At 45.1% G+C, this 13,662-nt stretch overlaps 1 protein-coding gene across 6 annotated transcripts in view; it reads right to left on the bottom strand.

The window, feature by feature from the left end:
* TULP4 (TUB like protein 4) overlaps positions 1-13,662 on the bottom strand; it is a 273,173-nt gene that overhangs the window by 245,925 nt on the left and 13,586 nt on the right. The gene's annotated exons all lie outside the window — the stretch shown is intronic.

The following is a 13,662-nucleotide window of genomic DNA, read 5'->3' as shown; positions in this document are numbered from 1 at the left end:
AAACGGAAACAGAACAGGTTCAATAGCCATAACATTGATGAAATATACAAACTCGATTATGATCCTGCCCCAAGGAGAGCTGGCCCTTTCAGGGAGTTGGTCTCAACCCCACTTTGTGCCTAGTTAACTGACTCCCCAAGTGATGGGCATTGAGGCTTTCTATAAGACGGCGAGACCTGCAAGGAGAAACCTGTGGGGACTAAGAAGGCTCTCCTACAGTAGATAAAGATGGGTGGCAGAAAGTACTCTGAGCTTATCTATAATGAGCCCAGAGAAAACACCTAGAGACACACATATATACTTATATTTAGCTACATCGTTCAGGACTGTGAAAAATTAGATCACCTTCCCCTGCTGTAGACACAGCCAGATTGTCAGAAGAATTCTTCCATCAACCTAGCTACGACCTCTCAGAGAGGTGGATTAGCATGGGACGTAGGAAGTCTACACTACAGCAGGACATCTGCAGCACCTATAATGCAGACATGGCCAGGGAGCACAGGAAGAATGTGGGAAAGTCAGAGGGCCTATTAAGCCTGGAGTCAGATAGAATACCCAGCAAGAGGTTGCTGGCCCACTGCTTGTTTTGTTGGACTTTTTTCACTTCCCAAAGTAAAAACAAACTATGATTTGGCCAGATGAATCAATCATTCAGAAACACAGGAATCTGCCTATCCAGGAGTGGAAGACTGAATTGCCTGGAGCAGGAACAGAGAAAACTGAGAAATGGGCCATCAAGTTCCAAGATGATGTCGTCACAGTTCCCCTGGAGAAAGTTCATGGATATTAATTTACATGGGACTCCTCCAATATATGGTGACAAAAACATTAATAAAATTCGTAAGTGACACAGAATGGGAGCATTAACTCATACAGCCTCTATTTCTGGACTTCCTCAGGACTAACCCATCGCCAGGCTCCTACTAAAGTCAAGGTCCATTTTGGTCAATTTTACAATCATAGGATTTTAAAAGTCGTAAACTTCATGAGTTCAGCTATTTAAAACTGAAATTTCACAGTGTTATAATTGTAGGGATCCTGACCCAGAAAGGAGCTTTGAGGGGGAGGGGTCGCAAGGTTATTGTGGGGGAGGGGGTTGCAGTACTGCTACCCATACTTCTGCACTGCTGCGGGTGGCGGCTCTGCCTTCAGAGCTGGGCTCCCAGCCAGCAGCCACGGCTCTCCAGCTGCCCAGCTCTGAAGGCAGCAATGCAGAAGCAAGCATGGCATGGTATGGTATTGCCACCCTTATTTCTGCACTGCTGCCTGCACAGCTGTGCCCTCAGTCAGCAGCCGCCCAGCTCTAAAAGCAGCAGAGCAGAAATAAGGGTGGCATGGTATAGTATGGCAACCCTTACTTCTGCACTGCTGCTAGTGGGGTGCTCCCTTCAGAGCTGGGTGCCCAGCCAACAGCTGCTGCTCTCCATCCGCCTGGCTCTGAATGCAGTGCAAAAGTAAGGGTGGCAATACCGCAACCCCTCCAAAATAACCTTGCAACTCCTCACCCCCACCCTGCCCCTCTCTTCTGGGTCAGGACTCCCAATCTGAGAAACGCTGGTCTCTCTGTGAAATCTGTAGATAGGGTAAAAGCACACAATAGACCAGATTTCAGTCTGTGACGTATTTTCATGGCCGTGAATTTGGTAGCGTCCTACCCATCACATTTGACAGACAAGGTGACCCAGGCACAGTAACACAATACTACACAATAGTATGGGGAGGATAACTATTAGAATTTCTTATATTCATAGTGCATAGTATGGTGTGAATTTATGCAGAGTTCTGGGACTCTAAGGCTTCCCAGGGCCAAGTGATCTTCCTATGACTCATTAGGGATGTTCCTCTCTGACAGACCAGTTCCACTGACTCTTCCCCTCAATTCTCCTGCTCTCTCAAGCCCCCTGTAGATCTCAACTTCTACAGCAGTGCTTCCTGACTACTAATCTCAGGGGGCCTGTGGTGGAAGTGGGAGACTGGGTAAGAGGAGAGGGCTTGAGGGGAAAGGAGATGGAAGAGTATTCCCCTTCTCCTTTCAACTTTCTGAGGTCTATGAGAGGTGAGAACGCCACACTCCTGCACAAGCTTTAGGAAATTCCTTTCTCACAAAGCCTAATCCCCATCCCAAGTCTCTTCATGGAAAAATCTACCGCCATCACCCCCCACCCCATTCATTGACAGGTCCCCAAAGAAACCAGGGTCACCCAATGAAATTAATAGGCAACAGGTTTTATAAAAAAAAAAAAAAAAAAAAAAAAAAAAAAAAAAAAAAAAAAAAAAAAGCAAAAAGAAGCACCTCTTCACACAACGCACAGTCAACCTGTAGACGTATTGCCAGAAGATATTATGAAGGCCAAAAGTATAACTGGGTTCAAAAAAGAATTAGATAAGTCCATGGAGGATAGGTCCATCAACGGTTGTTAGCCAAGATGATCAGGGACACAGTCCCATGCTCTGGGTGTCCCTAAACCTCAGATTTCCAGAAGCTGGGAGTGGATGACAGGAGATGGATCACTTGATAATTGTCTTGGTCTGTTCATTTTCTCTAAAGCATCTGGCACTGGCTATTATCAGAGACAGGATACGGAGCTAGATGGACCATTGGGCTGTTCCAGTATGGCCATTCTTACATTCCCCTTAGTGTCCACGTTAAGGTAACATTTTGCACCTCTCTCTGCAAACAACAGGATCTTACTTTAATGCATATTTTTATATTAGGTATAGATACCCATACAAATACGAAAGCTTAGGTCTCCAGCACTCACTTGACATGCTATGCCAACCTAGAACCATTACCTCTTTAAATTATAATTTAATCAGCTAAATTTTGGTGATGTGAATTTAATCTCCGCTAAAGGAGTCCAGTAAACTAGGTTTCCTTTTTCTACTGCTTTTTAGTGGTTTGCTACGAAGTGGCAAAAAAATTCACAAGAGTTGATAAAGTATTTTAGTGTCACAACTCAGCAACCCCTTTGTCCCATTTATTTCAAGTTGTGAGAGTTTAACTAATTTAGGCAAATCTGGGATTTTCTACTGGGGGTGGAGGGTGTCACACACAAAATCAGTCTTACAATGAAAACTCAGTTGCAAATTTACTCATAGAAAATCTGCCATCTCTCTAACTCTGTTACATTTTTCTTCCCTTCCCATTCCTTCCTTGGAGGAGGTTTCAAAATTTAACCACTTACTAGCCAGATGTTATTGAAAAATTGAGCCCCAAGAACGGTCCAAGGGCAATATCCTAACAGCTCTCCTGTTGCCACTATCCCTGAACAGTTGTGGCCTCTCATCTTTCATAAGCCTTCAAGCTAGAACATTTAGTCCTTTAGCTATAAGGTGTCCACTTAAGTTTTCAGGCACAGCATGTGGGTTTGAGAACGTTTCAGGGAGAAAGAAAAATAATATGCAAAAAACCACACACACTGAACAGTTAAGTACGCTACACATTAAATACTGATGAGTCATTTTATACTTCAGGTGAAGAGCTAGCTGATAAAGGGAAACAATTAGTCATTTGCCATCAGTGTATGTAGATTGTAAACTCTTCAGAGGAAAGATCGTGTCACCTTATGTTCTAGGTGCTTTCCAAACACATTTCTGGCCATTACTGCCATAATATAGCACAACTGAAGAAAACAAATCAGCTAGGTGGTCTCAACCCAGAAACTGCATTTATCAACCTATGTTTGAGGAATAAAGTGCAGGGACCATCTTTTTGTTCTGTGTGGACAGCACCTAACACAACAGGCCCCTGGATCAGGACTAGGGCTCTTAGTAACTACCATAATATCAGAGAGAATAAAATAGAAGCAGAAGGCAGTTAAGTGGCTTTTACAACTGATTAATGCCCTAATTCAACAAAGCATTTAACAACATGCTTGAATCCCAGTGGTTTCAGTGGGACTTACGAATGTGCTGAAGTGCTTTGCTGAATTTGGCCCTAAAAGCTACGGTAAAGATGAGGTGTTTGACTACAGAAGCCTTTGGCTGCAAGTTTACTTCAGTATCATGAAATAATTCCTACAATACAAAAAAAAACCAACATACCACCACATTAAGCAATGTTTCTTACTGAGAAAGAAAGCGGCTGGGTTCCAGTGGTTCCAGCCTTTTCACGGACATTGTTTTAGAGAAAGGGCAATTGTTCATGTGCAGATTCAGCTCTGTCTCTACTACAAGCAGGGATGTAGCCTCACTAGCTTTAATCTAGCTAGCTCGCAAAAAATAGCAGAGACATGGCAGTGCAGGCTTCAGCTCAGGCTGCACAAGCTCACCACCCCCTCTCCACCACCCCTTCCTGGGTCCACACTTGCACTGGCAGCCCACGCCACACATTCTTATCGCTCTTTTCAGCAAGCTAGCTAAATTAAAAGCTAGCACAAGTACGTCTATATCTACACAAGCTGCAAAGTAGCTATGATCAACATAAGCAAAATGTCTGCTTAGAAAGTGGACTCGTCCGTGAGAATTTAAGTATTTGCCACAAGCACAGCGTACAGATATGCCCAAGAAAAAACGCATAGTGCAAATACATAAGCATGGGTTGCTTTATGCACAAGCTGTTCAACTGAAGACAGCGCCAAGATACCTTGTGTGTGTGTAAAATAACTCATGTACTTCAGTACATGAGAGATCAGGGCCTTAGACAGGGCCGATATTGTTCCTTACCACATTATGGAATTTTAGAAGCAAACACAAGTCTGAGCCATTACACATTATAGCTTAGCCCTGGTCTACACTACGAGTTTAGGTCGGATTTAGCAGCATTAGGTTGATTTAACCCTGCACCCATCCACATGACCAAGCCCGTTCTGTTGACTTAAAGGGCTCTTAAAATCAATTTCTGTACTCCTCCCTGGCAAGGGGTTTAGCGCTAAAATCGACCTCGCCAGGTTGAATTTGGAGTAGTGTGGATGCAATTCGACAGTATTGGCCTCCGGGAGCTATCCCAGAGTGCTCCACTATGACCGCTCTAGAAAGCGCTCTCAACTCAGATGCACTGGCCAGGTAGACAGGAAAAGCCCCGGGAACTTTTGAATTTCGTCTCCTGTTTGGCCAGCGTGGCGAGCTGATCAGCACAAGTGACCATGCAGAGCTCATTAGCACAGGTGACCACGCAGTCCCAGAATTGCAAAAGAGCTCTAGCCTGGACCGAATGGGAGGTACTGGATCTGATTGCTGTATGGGGAGAAGAATCCATGCAGGCAGAACTCCGTTCCAGAAGACAAAATGCCAATATATATATGCCAAAATCTCCAAGGGCATGATGGACAGAAGCTACAACAGGGAGACACAGCAGTGCCGCTTGAAAATTAAGGCGCTCAGGCAAGCCTATCAAAAAACAAAGGAGGCAAACGGTCACTCCAAGTCAGAGCCCCATTCATGCCGCTTCTATGATGAGCTGCATGCAATTTAGGGGGAGCCCCTACCACTACCCCACCACTGTCCGTGGACACCTGCAAGGGGGGAGTCTCACGCAACAGGGATGAGGAAGAGGAGGAGGAGGTGGTGCTGGTGGTAGAGGATAGCGCATAGCAGGCAAGCAGAGAATTCCTTCTCCCCGGCAGCCAGGAACTGTTCATCACCCTGAAGCCAATACCCTCCCAACCCTTCCATTGGCTCCCGGACCATGAAGCCGGAGAAGACACCTCTGGTGAGTGTACCTTTGTAAATATAATACAGGGTTTAAAAGCAAGTGTGTTTAATTAGTAATTTGCCCTGAAGACTTGGGATGCATTCGTGGCCAGTATAGCTACTGGAAAAATCTGTTAACGTGTCCTTGGAGGATTTCCGCTCCATCCCCAGACATCTCCATGAAGCTCTCCTGGAGGTACTCTAAAAGCCTTTGCAGAAGGTTTCTGGAGAGGGCAGCCTTATTCTGTCCTCCATGGTAGGACACTTTACCATGCCAAGGAAAAGGTCAGAGGTGCCTCTTCCTGCTGGGCTGTTTGCCTTTGGCTGAAAAGAAGCCATCCCCACTGTTAGCATGAACGGGCCTCCCCCCCACCGCACAGCTGAGCGGTTCACGTTTGGATGACATGGATCTTTCCTGATACTAGCCACACAGTTTGGGGGGGGGGGGGGAGCGATCATCCCAGAGAATTGGGGGAGGGGGATGAAATGATCATCTGAGAATTGGGGTGGGGGGAGGTTGTGCCGCACATTCACCCTAAAACCGCAGCCCCTCCTTTTAAATGGCCAATCCAGCGGGCTTTGCTTGGTATGAAAAAGGAGGGCACTGCTGTTTGAAACCATTCCCACATGTTATGAAGGTTGAAGAAGCCGAAACCCTTTGCCTTACCATGGCTGCCTGCAAGCCGAATTCTATTGCCCAGCCGAGCATGTGTGATGTCTCACACCAAACCGGCAGGCACTCAATACAAGAGGCAAAATGCGACCTTGTACCAAAAGCACATGTGCTATGTAATGTGTATTGCTTATTCAGTGTGAAAGTCTTCCCTTTGTTCTCTAAAATGTATCTTTTTAAATACTACTCTCCTTTTTTTTCCTCCCGCAGCTGCAAATGTTTCTCTACCATCTCCGTCCTAGAGGGTAGTGCAGATTAGAAGGTGAAAAAAAACCACTTGTGATGACATGTTCTCAGAGCTAATGCAGTCCTCCCGCACTGAAAGAGCTCAGCAGAATGCATGGACGCAAACAATGGCAGAGTCCAGGAAAGCGCTAAATGAACGCGATGAGAGGAGGGAGGAGCACAATGAGAGGAGGCAGGATGCAATGCTGAGGCTAATGGGGGAGCAAACTGATAAGCTCAGGCATCTGGTGGAGCTGCAGGAAAGGCAGCAGGAGCACAGACCGCCGCTGCAGCCCCTGTATAACCTCCTGCCCTCCTCTCCAAGTTCCATATCCTCCTCAACCAGACCCTCAATAACGCGTGGCAGTGAGGCTACAGGCACCCAGCCACTCCACGCCAGAGGATTGCCCAAGCAACAGAAGGCTGGCATTCAATAAGTTTTGAACTGTAGTGTGGCCTTGTCCTTCCCTCCTCCCCTCATCCACCACACTGCCCTCCCCCCCGCCCGAGTGCTTCCCTCATCACCCATCCCTCCAGGGCTACCTTGCGAGTTTTCCCCCTATGTGTGTGATGAATTAACAAAGAATGCATGATTTTGAAACAATAATGACTTTATTGCCTCTGAAAGCGGTGATCAAAGCAGGGAGGTCGGTTGGCTTACAGGGAAGTAGAGTCAACGAAGGGGGCAGGTTATCAACGAGAAATAAACAGAACTGTCACACCGTAGCCTGGCCAGTCATGAAACTGGTTTTCAAAGCTTCTCTGATGTGCAGGGCACCCAGCTGTGCTCTTCTAATTGTCCTCGTGTCTGGCTGCATGTAATTAGCCGCCAGGCAATTTGCCTCAACCTCCCACCCCACATAAACGTCTCCCCCTTACTCTCTCAGATATTGTGGAGCACACAGCAAGTAGCAATAACAATGGGAATACTGGTTTCGCTGAGGTCTAACCTAGTCAGTAAATTGCATCAGCGAGCTTTTAAACATCCAAATGCACATTCTACCACCATTCTGCACTTGCTCACCCTATAGTTGAACTGCTCCTTACTACTGTCCAGGGTGCCTGTGTATGGCTTCATGAGCCATGGCATTAAGGGGTAGGCTGGGTCCTGAAGGATAACTATAGGCATTTCAACATCCCCAACAGTAATTTTCTGGTTTGGGAAATAAGTTCCTTCCTGCAGCTGGTCAAACAGACGAGAGTTCCTGAAGATGCGAGCACCATGCACCTTTCCCAGCCATCCCACGTTGATGTGGGTGAAACAATCCTTGTGATCCACCAGTGCTTGCAGCACCGTTGAAAAGTACCCCTTGTGGTTTACGTACTTGCTGCCAAGGTGGTCCGGTCCCAAGATAGGGATATGCGTTCCGTCTATGGCCCCACCACAGTTAGGGAACCCCACTGCAGCAAAGCCATCCACTATGACCTGAACATTTCCCAGAGTCACTACCCTTGATAATAGCAGATCTTTGATTGCGTTGGCTACTTGGATAACAGCAGCCCCCACAGTAGATTTACCCACTCCAAATTAATTCCCGACTGACTGGTAGCTGTCTGGCGTTGCAAGCTTCCAGGGGGCTATCGCCACTCGCTTTTCAACTGTGAGGGCTGCTCTCATCTTGGTATTCTTGTACTTTGGGGCAGGGGAAAGCAAGCCAAAAAGTTCCATGAAAGTGCCCTTACGCATGCGAAAGTTTTGCAGCCACTGGAAATAACCCCAGACCAGCAACGCTATGTGGTCCCACCAGTCTGTGCTTGTTTCCCGGGCCCAGAATCGGTGTTCCATGGCAGGAACCTGCCCCATTACTACCATGATGTCCAAAATGCCAGGGCCTGTGCTTTGAGCGAAGTCTGTGTCCATGTCCTCATCACTATCGTGATTGCGCTGTCGTCGCCTCCTTTTGCAGTTCTGCACATACTGCAGGATAACGTGTGAGATGTTTACAATGCTCACAACAGCAGCGGTGAGCTGAGCAGGCTCCATGCTTGCCGTGGTATGGTGTCTGCAGGAGAACAGAGTTGGAGCGGAAGCGGTGGATGACGACGGATGCCACGAGAATAGATATTTATACAGAACGATGAGACGACCTGCAAGGTGGATTCATGCCACCAGGAGAACAGAGTTGCAGCGGAAGCAGTGGATGACGACAACATGGAGAAATTTGCTATAGAGACTGAGCTCATTTACAAGAGCAGGAGAGCAGAGTTGCAGCAGATGATGACGATTAGCCATCCCAGTACACCGTCTGCTGACAGCAGCACCCAGGACACAACAGCAGCAGTGACAGTGAGCTGAGCGGGCTCCAGGCTTGCCGTGGTATGGCATCTGCACGGAAAAAAGGCTCAAAACGATTGTCTGCCATTGCTTTCACAGAAGGAGGGGCGACTGACGACATGTACCCAAAACCATTCACGACTGTTTCTGCCCCATCTGGCATTCGGAGCTTAACCCAGAATTCCAATGGGCAGCGGAGACTGTAGGATAGCTACCCACAGTGCACCACTCTGTAAATCGATACTAGCTCTCCCACCGCTCTTAAAAAAAACAAAAACCCACCACCTCAACAAGGTAAACAGCCACTGTTTAAACTGGCGCTTTACCGCACTGCAACTTGCTGCACTCAGGGGGGTGTTTTTTCACACCCGAGCGAGAAAGTTGCAGCACTGTTAACTGCCATTGTACACAAGCCTGTAATCTCAAATAGATTGTAGCAAAGGTCTTCTGCTGTCAGTTCAAGAACACCCCTAACACAGAAAGTGTGCTGCAAGATGCATGAGGTTTCTTGATGCCAGTAAACAAACTATGCATTTCTGGGAGTTTAAATTCAATATGGGAACAGGCAACTTCCCACATCTTCTCCTCCCTGCTGCCTACAATGCACCCAATTAGCATACAGCTTTGAAATTTCCCTACGGGGAGGGAAAAAACAAAACTTAGAGAGAAGGTCTCTGGTGCTGGTGCCCAGGCTACCTGACAAGTGGCAGAGTGAAGATGGCACAGTCACTGCTACTTTTATTTTTGCTGTGGGACAATGTGCTGCATTAGCAGCACAGCTGTGGGAGAGGGTCCTTCAGGGGAATTTCAACAGTACAAAAGGGGATGGCAAGGGACATGAGTCACACTGCTGAATTTCGACCCCTGATATTGGTTTGGGAGATTCAGAAATCTATTGTAAGGCCAAGCAGACTTGTTACTTTAGGAATGGGTTCTTGAATTTATAGAAGCAGGACCTTCCCTACATTCCATCTGAAGGAAAGGAAAAGAGAGCTGAGCAACAGGGTGGCCACAGAAAAACTCATCATGGGGAAGAAATGTAGTTCTCAGGGTAAATGCAAGAAACCCAATACCACCATAGCAAGGAGACATAGCAGGGGAAACTGACTAAAAATAATGCAAGACATGCTGAATATTTTTGCATCCTTGAAGACAGTTTGTATTTGAATCCCCTCCCTAGTTTTCAATGCTATCACAACCATCCCCAATAACATGGCAGGAGCTCCAAAGACTGACTGACTTCCTTTCTAAGGGGATCGTGGCCAAAGCTGAACTACCATCTAAAAGTACTATTCCCCTGATCTTGAAGTCATTGCCCTTACTGGGGGAAGACAGGACCTAGTAGTAGTTGGTCAAAGGAGTTATTTTCATCCAACTGACTGAACATGTTTCAAAAACCAATGGGCAAACCAAAGCTGCTATTCCCCTCTTAGCATTTTCTCCTTACTGTCTGCCCTCTTCTTTTAAAGATGGCCAATTCCTTCTTTCTCCAGCTTGCACACCTGTAAGCTGCAGCAGAAACCCATTTCCTGCTAGCACGTTAAGGGACACTCTACAAGTTATTTTCAAAGAAACCTCTACAGAGCCCATTAAAGAGAGTCCTACAGCCACCAATATTTTTTTTAAATCACTGTGGCACCTAAACCTGCTCAGAGCAAGTTAGCAGGCATTTTTAACACAATGCGAGTGGCTACAAGAGCCCTCTCTAAACTACCTCTTTCAACGTTGCTTCTACTTATGGAGCTGAAATGGCAGCAGCAATAGTCCTATGTGCTGGAACTAGAGCTGCTACCGCAACCCCCTTGCTTGAAGTGGTTTCCATTATACTGTATACAGTTCTACAGTTTGGTTAAATGGCTCTCAGCACCCCCACTATAAAAATTTGTTCTAGCACCCCGGCAATAATGGGAATTTTGGACAAAATGCGTAGCGGTGTCATATAGCCCACTACAACTGCTATCACCCTTGAACAAACTCAGCCTATATTGCAGAGATGTATGTTTTACATTCCATCCTGCATGAGAGTAAGTCCAAAATGAAGCAGGAAAGTTTGGTTGACTACAAAATCTTTCCAGTTTTCTTTTAGGGATAGGAGAGACCAGGAATTTGAGTGCTATCAGAATTTTAAAGAACAAAAATGAACATAACATTGGAACAATGTACAAGGGATGGGATGAATTCCTCATCACTTGCAGTTTTTAAATCTCTTTTTACGAAATCTGCTCTAGCCATTAAGTACTAGTGAAAAATTTCACCCTAAAACTGTTCATTGGGAAGATTATTACTCCCTGATTCTTTTCAGTTTCAATAACCAATGAATTTTTTAAAGTATAAAGGCAGCCCCTACATCCAAACTTGAAAAGCTTCACTCATGGTGAACAAGAAAAGAGAATATTTCTTTGAACCAAGATGAATGGCCAATATAAGTATTTTCTACTAGCTAGGAATGACAGAAAAGCACTAAGACTGTCCCATCAACTTCTCCTTCACAAACACATCCTTGCCAATGACTGATCAATACAATCTTGTCACTGCTAACTCCCAATCATGTCAGCAACTAGCATGCTAATTCAGCAATATGCAGAGACCCCTTCTTCATTCACTATCTACTCACAAACAGATGGTTTCAGAAGAGTAGTTTTCCAACTGCATCAATGCTAGAGCGATATCTACAATTACATGCATCTTATCCAAACATATATCATTACCAATGTTCATTTATTTAAAACTATTATTGTTATAGCAGCATAGCTGTGCCTGATGCTCTACAGACATGTAAGATATAGGCCCTAAAAACTCACAATCTAAACAGACAACACAGAGACAAGAGAGACAAGGTAGGTGAGGTAATAACTTTTATTGGACAACTTTTGTCAGTGAGAGAGACAAGCTTTTGAGCTACACAGAGCTGCTTCTTCTTCATTACCTCACCTACCTCATCTCTCTAGTATCCTGGGTCCAACATGCCTACACCACCACTGCATACGACAGAGACAAAGTAGCTAGGGAGTCATGCAACAAGATATTGCTTATCCTTTCCTATTTTCCCTTTTATATACCTTTTTAAAACCTTTGCCGACTTATCTTTTATTTTCAGTTGTGTGTGTGTTTGAACCAATGCCCAGCTACATTATTTTCTTTAATAAAAGACTGCACTTTTAGAAGCACCTGTCATCTAAGGATCCCAAAGTATTCTATAAACATTAAGCCCCACAAGTCCTATAGGAGGTAGGCAAAAAGCATTATCCCCATTATACAGCTGAATAAAGTAAGACACAGAAGTTGAGGCTTATGCAAGATCACACAGTAAATTAGTGGGAATAGAATCCAGGAATCTTGACTCCCAATCTGATTCTCTAAAAATTAGATAGATCTGCATAAGATGCATTTGTGATCATAGTGTAACTCTTCAAGAGAGAAATGCGATTTCACTAGGGAAAAAAAACCAATGGAATCTAATCAGAGCACGAATCCAGATAGGTTAGCAGTTATTTTTAATATTTATGTAGCAGTAGCATCCAGAAACTATGATGATATGAGCTCCAGTGTGCTGATCACAGAGAAGCAGTGCTTAGAGCACATACTAATATAATTATTGGAATACTTGTTATCATCATGCAAATACTAGGGGTTCCCCTATACAAATGACAGTGGAACCTGATCCAGCCTGGACTCAAGCATCTACGTATTAGCAAAGATTGAATGAGATCCCAAAATTCATTAGGATTTCTCAAATTAATCAAGTGGAGGTAAACCCTGAGGGCATTCAAATGAGATGAAAATTGGGTAGAGCCACTTAAAAAAAGCCCTGCATCTTTTGGTTGCACAACAAAATCTATTTTTAAAAAACTGCACAAGGATCAAGCTAAATTTTAAGACCACATGTATGATGAGTGGTTTAAGTGATTTTGCTAAAAGAAAGCCAATATATTCAGAAAACAAAAGTTTGTATGGTGGTGGATACATAGAGTAGTGGTATAATAAAACATACAGCAAAGTTCCAAAGGTCTAAACTTAAACAACAAAGGCAAGCAAGATGAGAGCGATGTTTGAATCCAAGAAATAGGTCACAACCTCATGACCAGACAGATGGAAAGAAAGCATCGTGGTCACACTCACCCCATTCAGAGGAGCCAATACAATCTTTACCACATCTCTAGTGCTTCCACTAGCCCCCATCCTACCAGCATCATCACAGTCTTCTCTGGATTGACTCTCAGCCAGCCCACTCTTATCCAAGCCACAATCACTACGATTCAACCACAACATCTGGGGTCATGAAAATGCAGAGAGATCTGAATATTATCAGCATAATGAAGCTCTATCAAGCCATCTCTCCACATTAACCCATCCAGGAGGAGAGGTGACAAGCTCTAACCCACCCTACACCAGAGTCCTCAGGACAGAAAATTACTCACTCTCTGGGATCACTCAAAAGGAACAAAGCTCTGTCTACTTGCCCACAAACCAAAGCAGGAGTCAACACCATCTCTCACAATCAATGGTCAGTCCACTAATATCAGCAGGGACACCCAATCATCAGTGCAGGCTCAGGCCTTGTCTACACTACACAGTTTTGTTGACAAAACAGTGGAGGCGTACACACTACAATGCTCCTCCAGCCAATTTAATACTCTTGCCACACTGACAAAATAAAACCACCTCAACAAGTGCTTTTTGCAACAAGTTATATCAATACACTGTCAGCGAAGACACTGCACTTGCTTATGTTGCCAAAAATGGCCTCCAGGATGTATCCAACAATGCCCATCCTGACCACTCTGGTCAGCAGTTCGAACTCCACTGCCCTGCAGCCAGGTACACAGGCATATGCCCTTCCCACATTAAAGGACCAGGA

Source organism: Dermochelys coriacea, chromosome 3 (genome assembly GCF_009764565.3).
Source record: "Dermochelys coriacea isolate rDerCor1 chromosome 3, rDerCor1.pri.v4, whole genome shotgun sequence".
Classification (NCBI taxonomy): Eukaryota; Metazoa; Chordata; order Testudines; family Dermochelyidae; genus Dermochelys; species Dermochelys coriacea.
The sequence above is the reverse complement of the archived record's forward strand: the minus strand, read 5'-3'. Positions and strand labels throughout refer to the sequence as shown.